Below are 9,827 nucleotides of genomic sequence, written 5' to 3'. Positions count from 1 at the left end.
GGGGATGGGCAAAACCGAAGTGAACCCAATGACTTGGCAAAAGCTGCTGAATTGCTTATTTAGGAGGCAAATCTAGGACCCACCGCACCTCATTCCTTGCCCCCACACCCGCGCACCACCAGAGGAACGTGTGACAGAGATCCGTGATTTTCCTATAAGTTCCCGATTGAGGGTAAGGGAAATTGAGCCTGAGAGACGAGCCAGGGGCTGGAAACAGTCCCTTCTAGGTTAAATGCAGATTCCACCAGGTGATTACTACGGTTCTGTGGAACTCCAGATATGTCTGTGTTGAGAACATTGTGCCTTTAAGGACACTTCCTGCCTTCCCCAATAACAGCTGATTGTTGGAAAGTGTGACCTCAGGGGACAGGGGACGAATCAGCTGTTACCACATCCTCCTTGCTTGCCCTCCTCCTCTTACCCACTGCTCCCCCTCCACGGGTGGTGAGGGGAAGAAAGGAAATGGAACCTCAAATATGAAGGGCTTACTGGTACGATATTTACTCCCCATCACTACAAGACTGCTCCCCCTCTCCCATCTGCTCTTTAGTTCTTCCGAGGTCTCTGTCAGTACTGTCAGCTCGGACCCACCCTCTCTAGTCTAGTGTGGGGAGGCCACTATTGGGGAAGCCCAGAATGGTGGCCAGCTGGATGGGAGGGCACTCCAAGAGGGTCCTGCGGGCAGCACGGTGAAACTGAAGCCCAAGCCCTCGGAGAGAGAAAAGTCTGTAGAAAGCGTTGGGTCAGAGCCCAGCTTCCAAGGCGAGCTGCGCCCAGTTGCTGCTGCTGTTCAGATTGCCCTGTCCTCCCTCAACAGGGGCTGCTGGGTGGGGTGGGGATGTCCTTCCTGCTGGTTTGCCCATACACTCCCTGTCTAACTGTTCTCAGATACCTGCTGGTCCCTTGGCAGCTTCATCATTTACTTTCAGTGGGACTCTGTCCCCAGCAAGGGTATTGATACAGAGCTGCCCATGGACTGCACACAGCCAGGGGCTTTGGCTGGGAAGCCCTACAGGAAGGCCCAGGTAGATATTTTGCCCCAACCCTGAGCTGGGAGTCAGGGTCACTCCAGGACAACCTTAGTGTGAAGTCCCAGGACTGACTTGGCAAGGTTGGGGGAAATTGAGCAGGGCCCTGGCCAAGCTTGGAAGAAAGAGAAGTCTCATCAGCTGTCCCATTCTCCAATATCCTCAGCAGACAAATCCCACCCCCTCCTACTCAGGGCCCTTGGGGCAGCCCTTTCCATTTCATTCGGCTCCTTTCTTTCACCTTCTCCAGGCCAAAAAGGCTTTGAATCCAAGGTTTCTCAACCTCAACACTGTTGACATTTTAAGTCAGATAGTTTCTTGTTGGGGAAGGCTGCTGGTGCATAGTGAAACAGTACCATCTCTGGCCTCGACTCTGGATACCAGCAATCTCCCAGTTAAAACAACCAAAAGTGTTTCCAGAAGCTGGGTATGGTGGCATGCACCTGTAATCCCAGTACTGGGAGGCTGATACTGGAGGACCACAGGTTCAAGGACAGCCTCAGCAATGTAGTTAGTCTCTCAACAACCTAGCAAGACCCAAATTCCAAACAAAAAATAAAAATGTCTGGGGGTGTAGCTCTGAGGAAAAATGCCCCTGGGTTCAATTCCTAGTACCACAAAAAAAAAAAAAAAAAAAAAAAAAAATTAAGACAGGTGTGGTGGCGCATGCTTGTAATCCCCATGCTTGGGAGGCTGAGACAGGAGGATCCTGCAGGTTCTAAGCCAGTCTCAGCTGGCTTAAGAGACACTGTTTCCAAATAAAATACAAAATAGGTCTGGGAGTGTAGCCCGGAGGTAGAAGGCCCCTGGGTTCCATCCCCAGTACGATAAAAAAAAAAAAAAAAATGTTCCTGGGTTCAGCTTATAATCCCAGTATTTGGGAGGCTGAGACAGGAGAATCTTGCGGGTTCGAAGCCAGCCTCAGCTCCTTAGTGAGGCTCTCAGCAACTTAGTGAGACCCTATTTCCAAATAAAACACAAAATAGGTCTGGGAGTGTAGCCCGGAGGTAGAAAGCCCCTGGGTCCCACTCCCAGTACCACCAAAAATAAATAAATAAATAATAAAAAATAAAAGAATGCTCCTGGGCCTCAATCTTCAATACAAAAAAAGTTTTTAGACTTACCAGTTGTACTCTGGAGGCCAAAATCTGGAGGCAAGTGAGTAAGAACCAATGAGTTAGGGAAACTTGGATTCAAACTCCAGCTAGTCAGAGGTTGAATGCCCCTGGGTTCCATCCCCAGACCCACAAAACAAAACAAAACAAAAAACTCCAGCTAGTATGAGCTTATGGAAGATACATCCCTCATGTACAAAATAGGGCGAATGAGCCAGTTGTGGTGGTGCATGTAATTCCAAGTACCTGGAAGGCTGAAGCAGAAGGGTAACAAAGTCAAGGCCACCCTGAGCAACTTAGGGAGACCCTGTTTGAAAATTTAAAAAATTAGCTGGGTGTGGTGGTACACACCTGTAATCCCTGAACTGGGAGGGGGGGCTGAGAGGGGTTCAAAGCCAGCCTCAGCAATTTAGCAGGGCCTTCAACAGCTTAGCAAGATCGTGTTTCAAAATAATAAAATGAGCTGGGCGTGGTGGCACACGCCTGTAATCCCAGTACTCCAGAGGCTGAGACAGGAGGATCACAGGTTCTAAGCCAGCCTCATCTACTTAGAGAAGCCCTCTGCAACTTAGTGAGACCCTGTTTACAAAATAAAGAATCAAAAATAGGGCTGGAGTTGTAGCTCATAGGTAGAATGCCCTAGGTTCCATAATAATAATACGGCTGGGGTGTAGCTTAGCTCAGAGGTAGATTGCCCAGGGTTCAAAATAAGACAGGGTTGGGGTGTAGCTCAAAGGTAATGTGCCCCTGGGTTCAATCCCAGTACCTTCCTCCCCTCCTCCACAGAATAGGGTGAATAATAAATTTGTGGTTTGATACAAGAGATTTAAGTAGATTGTTTGAAAACACTTAGCACAGTGCCTGGCATACTGGCCCACAGATGGTGCGCTAAATATTAGCTTTCTTCACTCTTCTCCCCACCAGATCAGAAAGAGCTGAGCTCCCTCAGCATAGGCTGACTGCTAGCAGCTGCAAACTCCCTCCCTATCCAAGATATGACCTCCTGGAGCCCGGGGTTGAGGTTGGCAAAGGAGAGTGACCAGTTTGGTTCCAGATTCCCCAATGCTTAAGAGTCTTTCGGTTGGGACTTAGGTGGTAGACCTGGAGTGAGGGAGAGGGAAATTTGGGAGATCTATTACAGAGCATTATTAGTATTTGTGCTGGGGATTGAACCCAGGGCCTATGCATGCTAAGCACTCCCCCATTTAGCTATAGCCCCTGCCCCAGAGCTAATGTTTTTTCAAGATGTGGCCTGAAGACTGCTGTACCAGAATTACCTGGAGTGCTTATCAAAACCTCAAATTGGCCGGGGCGCAAGCTTGTAATTCCAGTTTTGGGGAAGCTGAGAAAGGAGTATGGTAGTTCATGGACAGCCTCAGCTACTTAGTGAGGCCCTTTGCAATTCAGTGAGACCCTGTTTCAAATAAAGAATAAAATAGGGCTGGGGGTATAGCTTGGAGGCAAAATGATCCTGCATTTCATCCCCAGCACCACAAAAACAAAACAAAACAAAAAACAACAAAACCAACTTTAGATTGCAGCTGGGCATGATGGAGGCTGAGACAGGAGGGTCTCAGGTTCGAGACCAGCCTCAGCTACTTAGTGAGGCACTCCAAAACTTAGTGAGACCCTGTTTCAAAAATAAAGAATAGCCGGGAGTAATGGTGCACCTTGTAATCCCCGTGCTTGGGAGGTTGAGACAGGAGGATCGCACAGGTTCGAAGCCAGCTGCATGCGCTGGCTTAGGAGACCCTGTTTCAAAATAAAAATGTAAAAATATGTCTGGGAGTGTAGCCTGGAGGTAGAAGGGCTTCCAGGAACCCCAGTACCACCAAAAAAAATAAATAAAATAAAATAAAATAAAAATATAAAATTGGTCTGGGAGTATAGCCCAGAGGTAGAAAGCCCCTGGGTTCCACCCCCAGTACCACAAAAATCAATCAATAAATAAAATTTAAAAAAGAATAAAAAATAGGGCTGGTGTAGCTCAGAGGTAGAATGCCCCTGGGTTCAATCCCTAGTATACACACACACACTTGGGGCTGGGAATATGCTCAGAGCTACAGCACTTGCCTAATTGAGTCCTGCTTAGATGACATGTGTCAAAACTGGCTCCCCCCCCCCCTCTTTTGTCCTCCCCCTTTCCTTCATCCTATGTTATCAAGTAACATGTTCTTGTTTGTTAACTGATGAAAGGGGACCTAGCACCTGTGGATCTAAATAAGATTCAAGGAAGACTGAAAACATGAACTGCACACCCTTCTGACAAGGCACCAGCATGACCCTGAAGAACTCCTTTTTTTTTTTTTTTTTTTGGTACCGGAAATTGAACCCAAAGGCATTCTACCTTCGAGCTACACCCCTCAGCCCAATTATATTTCTTTCTTTCTTTCTTTTTTTTTTTTTCTGTACTGGGGTTGGAACCCAGGGACATTCTACCTCTGAGCTACACCCCCAGCCCTATTTTCTTTTTTATTCTTTATTTTGAAACAGGATCTCATTGAGTTTCAAAGGGCCTCACTAAGTAGTAGCCAAGGCTGTCCTCAAACTGTGATCCTCCCGTCTTAGCCTCCCAAATGCTGGGATTACAAGCGTACGCCACCATGCCCGGCTCCGATTGTATTTCTTCTTTGGAAACAGGATCTAGCTAGATTGATGAGAATCTCACTACTTGCTGAGGCTGTCCTCAAACCTAGGTTTCTTCTGTCTCAGCCTCCCAAGTACTGGGATTACAGGCATGTGCTACTATGCCCAGCTCAAGAACTAACTCAAAAAGATTCGATTTCCTTTGTTTGAAGGAAACAAAGGGCTTGTTCTTGAACTCTGAAGTTCACTGGTTTCTCTGATTTGCTAGAAAATCATTAAATTTCTTTTTCTTTCTTCAAAGGCTTGTTTCAGTTATTTGATTTGGCAAATTGGGGCAAATACCAGGATTCGATAACATCACTAGCATCCACCGGGCCTGGGGTTCAATCCACAAGCCTGCAAAATCCAGAAAACCAAAAGGCAACCCAGGGGCATTCAACCTCGGAGCTGTACCCCAGCCCTATTTTTTATTCTTTATTTTGAAACAGGGTCTCACTGAGTTGTGGAGGGCGTCACAAAATAGCTGAGGGTGTCTGCAAACTGCGATCCTCCAGTCTCAGCCTCCCAAATGCTGGGATTACAAGCATGTGCCACCACGCCCAGCTTTTATTCTTTTTTTTTTTTCAGGTCTGGGGATGGAACCTAGGAGCATTCGACCTCCGAGCTACACCTCCTGCCCTATTTTTTATTCTTTATTTTGAAACCAGTCTCACTGAGTTGCAGAGGGCCTAAGTAGCTGAGACTGCCCACGAACCTCGATCCTCTGGTCTCAGCCTCCTGAATGCTTGGATTACAAGCGTGCGCCACCATAGCCAGCTCAAGCAACCACTATTCTAAGGCTTAGGTCAGGGAAAATGTGATACCCTAGAAATTTCAATACCAGGACTGGGCACTGCAAAGATATATATCTCAACTCTAGGCCAGAAGAGAAGGCCAACATGCAAGGCTAGTTACTCAAGCTCACTACTGTAGTACAAGGTCCACACCACTAGAGGGCAAGGCAAACACTCACAGAAGGAAAAAGGGTCCTTTCAGCATATCAGTCTAACTAAACAGACCAGAGCAAAGAAGACTACTTTTGTTTTTTGGTGGTCCTGGGGATTGAACCCTTTTGAGTTCTACCTCTGAGTTATGCTGCCAGCCCTATTTTATTTTTATGTTGAAACAGGGTCTCATTAAGTTGCAGAGAACCTCACTAAATTGCTAAGGCTGGCCACTAACCTGTAAAGCCTCCCAAGTAATGGGATTACAAGTGTGTGCCACCATGCCTGGCTCATGCCACCTCCCACTACTAGGGAGGCTGAGACAGGAGGATCACAGATTTGAGGACAGTCGCAGCAAATAGTAAGACTCTAATTAACCCAGCAAGACCCAGTTTTCAAATAAAAAGAATAGGGCTGGGGGGCCGGGAATGGTGGTGCACATTTGTAATCCCAGTACTTGGGAGACTGAGACAGGAAGATTGCAGTTTGCAGACAGCCAGAGCTACTTAGCGAAGCCCTTTGCAACTCAGTGAGACCCTGTTTCAAAAAATAAAAAAGAATTAAAAATAGGACTGGTGGTAGCTCGGAGGTCGAATGCCTCTGGGTTCCATCCCCAGTACCGTAAAAAACAAACAAAAAAACAAATAAAAACCTGGGTTGATTTTAAATAAATTATAAATAGATTATAGATTATAAATAGAATGCCCCTGGGCTTCATCCCTAGTACAAAAAAAAAAAAAAAAGTTGAAGAGGGTCTCATTAAGTAACTAAGGCTGTCCTCAAACCAGCAATCCTCCTGTCTCAGCCTCCCACATACTGGGATTACGTGCACCACCATGCTAGGCTTCTCCTCCCACTTTGATACTGGAAGGTAAGTCCAGGGGCAATCAACCCCTGACATACACTCCGAGCCTTATTTTATTTTTTATTAGGAAACGGAGTCTCACTAAGTAACTGAAGGACCTTGCTAAATTTCTGATGTAGCCTTGACCTTGCTATCTTCTTTTCTCAACCTCTCAATTACTGTAATTACAGGTGTGTGCCACCATGCCCAGCTGTGTTTTTTTTTTAACTGGGCTTGCTGGCACACTGACCACCTAAATGGGTCCTCTTCTGAGTTTCATCCCCAGCACCAAGCAAACAAAAAAGCAACAACGGAGGAAAAAAAAACGATAAAAGAAAGCTACAGGAGCTGGGCATGGTGGCACACGCTTGTAATCCCCGCACTTGGGAGGCAGAGACAGGAGGATCATGCTGGTTCGAAGCCAGCCTCGCTGGCTTAAGAGACCCTTTGAGACCCTTTGCAGAGGGCCTAAGTAGCTGAGACTGGGAGGAAGAGACAGGAGGATCGCGCAGGTTCGAAGCCAGCCGCTCTGGCTTAAGAGACCCTGTTTCCAAATAAAAATATAAAATAGGTCTGGGAGTGTAGCCTGGAGGTAGAAGGGCTCCATCCCCAGTACCACCAAGGAAAGAAAGAAAGAAAGAAAGAAAGAAAGAAAGAAAGAAAGAAAGAAAGAAAGAAAGAAAGAAAGAAAAGCCAGCTGGGCTCTGAGGCAGAATGTCTGTAATTCTAGCAACTCAGGACACTGAGGAAGTAGGATCCCATGTTGGAGGACAGCCTGGGCAACTCAGGGAGACCTTGTCCATCCAAATAAAAATATAAAAAATAGGTCTGGGAGTGTAGCCCGGAGGTAGAAGGGTTTCCAGGAATCCCAGTACCACCACCGAAAGAAAGAAAGAAAGAAAGAAAGAAAGAAAGAAAGAAAGAAAGAAAGAAAGCAAGCTAGCTACAGGGGTTGTGAGTGTATCTCAGTGTTAGAGTACTTTCCTATCATGTGCAAGATCCTGAATTTGATTCTCTTCTAAGTAGCATTAAAAGTGGGTCCAAGCTGAGTATGGTGGCACATGCTTGTAATCCCAGCATTTGGGAAGCTGAGACAGGAGGATCATGGCTCGAGGACAGCCTCAGCTACTACTTAGTGAAGCCCTTAGCAAGTCAGTGAGACCCTGTTTCAAAATAAAGAATAAAAATAGGGCTGGGGGTGTACCTTGGAGGTAGAATGCCCCTGGGTTCCATCCCCAGTACTACACACACACAAAAAGAAAGAAAGAAAAAAAGAAAGAAAGAAAGAAAGAAAGAGAGATGGAATTTGTCCTATCCTTTCTCTTATCAGTTTTTTTTTTTCCCCTTTCCGAGCCTCCCCCCTTTTTTTGTGGTAATTGGGGGTGGAACCCAGGGACTTTTCTACCTTCGGGCTATACTCCCAGACCTATTTTATACTTTATTTGGAAACAGGGTTTCACTAAGTTGCTGAGAGCCTCACTCAGTAACTGAGGCTGGCTTCGAACCTGTGTGATCCTCCTGTCTCAGCCTCCTGAGCGCGGAGATCACAAGCGTGTGCCACCATGCCTGGCTCCCAGCCCTTTTTATTTAATTTTGAGACAAGGTCTCCCTGAGTTGCCCAGGCTGTCCTCCAACATGGGATCCTACTTCCTCAGTGTCCTGAGTTGCTAGAATTACAGACATTCTGCCTCAGAGCCCAGCTGGCTTTTCTTTCTTTCTTTCTTTCTTTCTTTCTTTCTTTCTTTCTTTCTTTCTTTCTTTCCTTGGTGGTACTGGGGATGGAGCCCTTCTACCTCCAGGCTACACTCCCAGACCTATTTTATATTTTTATTTGGAAACAGGGTCTCTTAAGCCAGAGCGGCTGGCTTCGAACCTGCGCGATCCTCCTGTCTCTTCCTCCCAAGCGCGGGGATTACAAGGGTGCGCCACCACGCCTGGCTCTTTTTTCTTTTTCTTTTTAAGTGTCTTTAAACTGGGCATGGAGGTGGAGGTGCATGTTTGTAATCCCAGTATTGGGAGGAGAATCATAGGTTCATGGCTAATCTCAGCAATTTAGTGAGGCCATCTGCAATTTAGACCGTTTCAAAATAAAATAAAATAGGGCTAGGGGTGTAGCTCAGAGGTGTAATGCCCATGGGTTCCATCCCCAGTATCACAAAAATAAACAATAATGTCTTTAAGGGACTCCATACCTCTATACCAAATGCTTTCAAGACTCAGAAAAACCACTAGTGGTATTTTTGCAGACAATCTGGCACAAGAGCCAGAACTAAGCCCCCTCAAGAGTAGTTCCAGTGCCAGCTCTCTGCTTTCGGTTCCCTATCCCCTGCTGCATCCTCCCTTCAAGCCACTGTGGCATGGGCAAGGCTCTGACCACACTGGCTGGTTTTGTGGCAACCAGAGGCAGGTCTTCAACAGGAAGTTTTGGGGTAACATTTCCTCCCAAGAACTCCAGGCCCTTGGGCCCAGGACACTTCTCTCCCCAGATCTCCCACATTAAAACAGAAAAAATAAAAACGCTGGGCGTGATGGCGCACGCTAGTAATCTCAGCATTTAGGAGGCTGAGACAGAAGAATCAGGGTTTGAGGACAGCTTCAGCTACTTGGTGAGACTCTGTTTCAAAATAAAGAATAGGCCGGGCATGGTGGCGCACGCTTATAATTCCAGCATTTGGGAGGCTGAGACAGGAGGATTCCGGTTCGCGGCCAGCCTCAGCTAGTACTTAGTAAGGCCCTCGGCAATTCAGTGAGACGCGGTTTCAAAAAAAAAAAAAAAATAGGGCAGGGGGTGTGGCTTGGAGGTAGAATGCCCCCCCCCTTCCATCTCCAGTACTGTTAAAAAAAAAAAAAAAAAGGTAAAGTAAAAAAGGCCATAAGCAAAGAAGTAAAAGAAGTATGGGCACCAGCTTCTAAGCTTCAAAGAAGTATGGGCACCAGTCTCTGTTCTACCGCTTGGGCAGGCCTCTTAGTCCGCTTTTGTTATTGCTTTTAAGATGTAAACTGTCCACCCTAACCCATGAGGGGCTTTGGAAAATTAAAAAGCTCCTAGGTTAGGAAGGTAGCACGGAGACACCGAGGGGGTTGATGCCCTAAGCTCCAGCTCTGCCACTGGCTGTTTATCAACTTTGCTGAAAGGCTGGCATCGCTGAGAAGAGCCTCCAGATCCCGTCCTGGCGCCTCAGGGAGAAGGCAGGGGCTTGGGGAGGGAAGTCCTGAGCCCGATCGGCGCCGCCCTCCCCGAGCGGCCGCCTCCCGCGCCGCCCAGGCAGCC

The sequence above is a fragment of the Muscardinus avellanarius genome, assembly GCF_963383645.1.
Source record: "Muscardinus avellanarius genome assembly, chromosome: 16".
Taxonomy (NCBI): Eukaryota; Metazoa; Chordata; class Mammalia; order Rodentia; family Gliridae; genus Muscardinus; species Muscardinus avellanarius.
The sequence above is the reverse complement of the archived record's forward strand: the minus strand, read 5'-3'. Positions refer to the sequence as shown.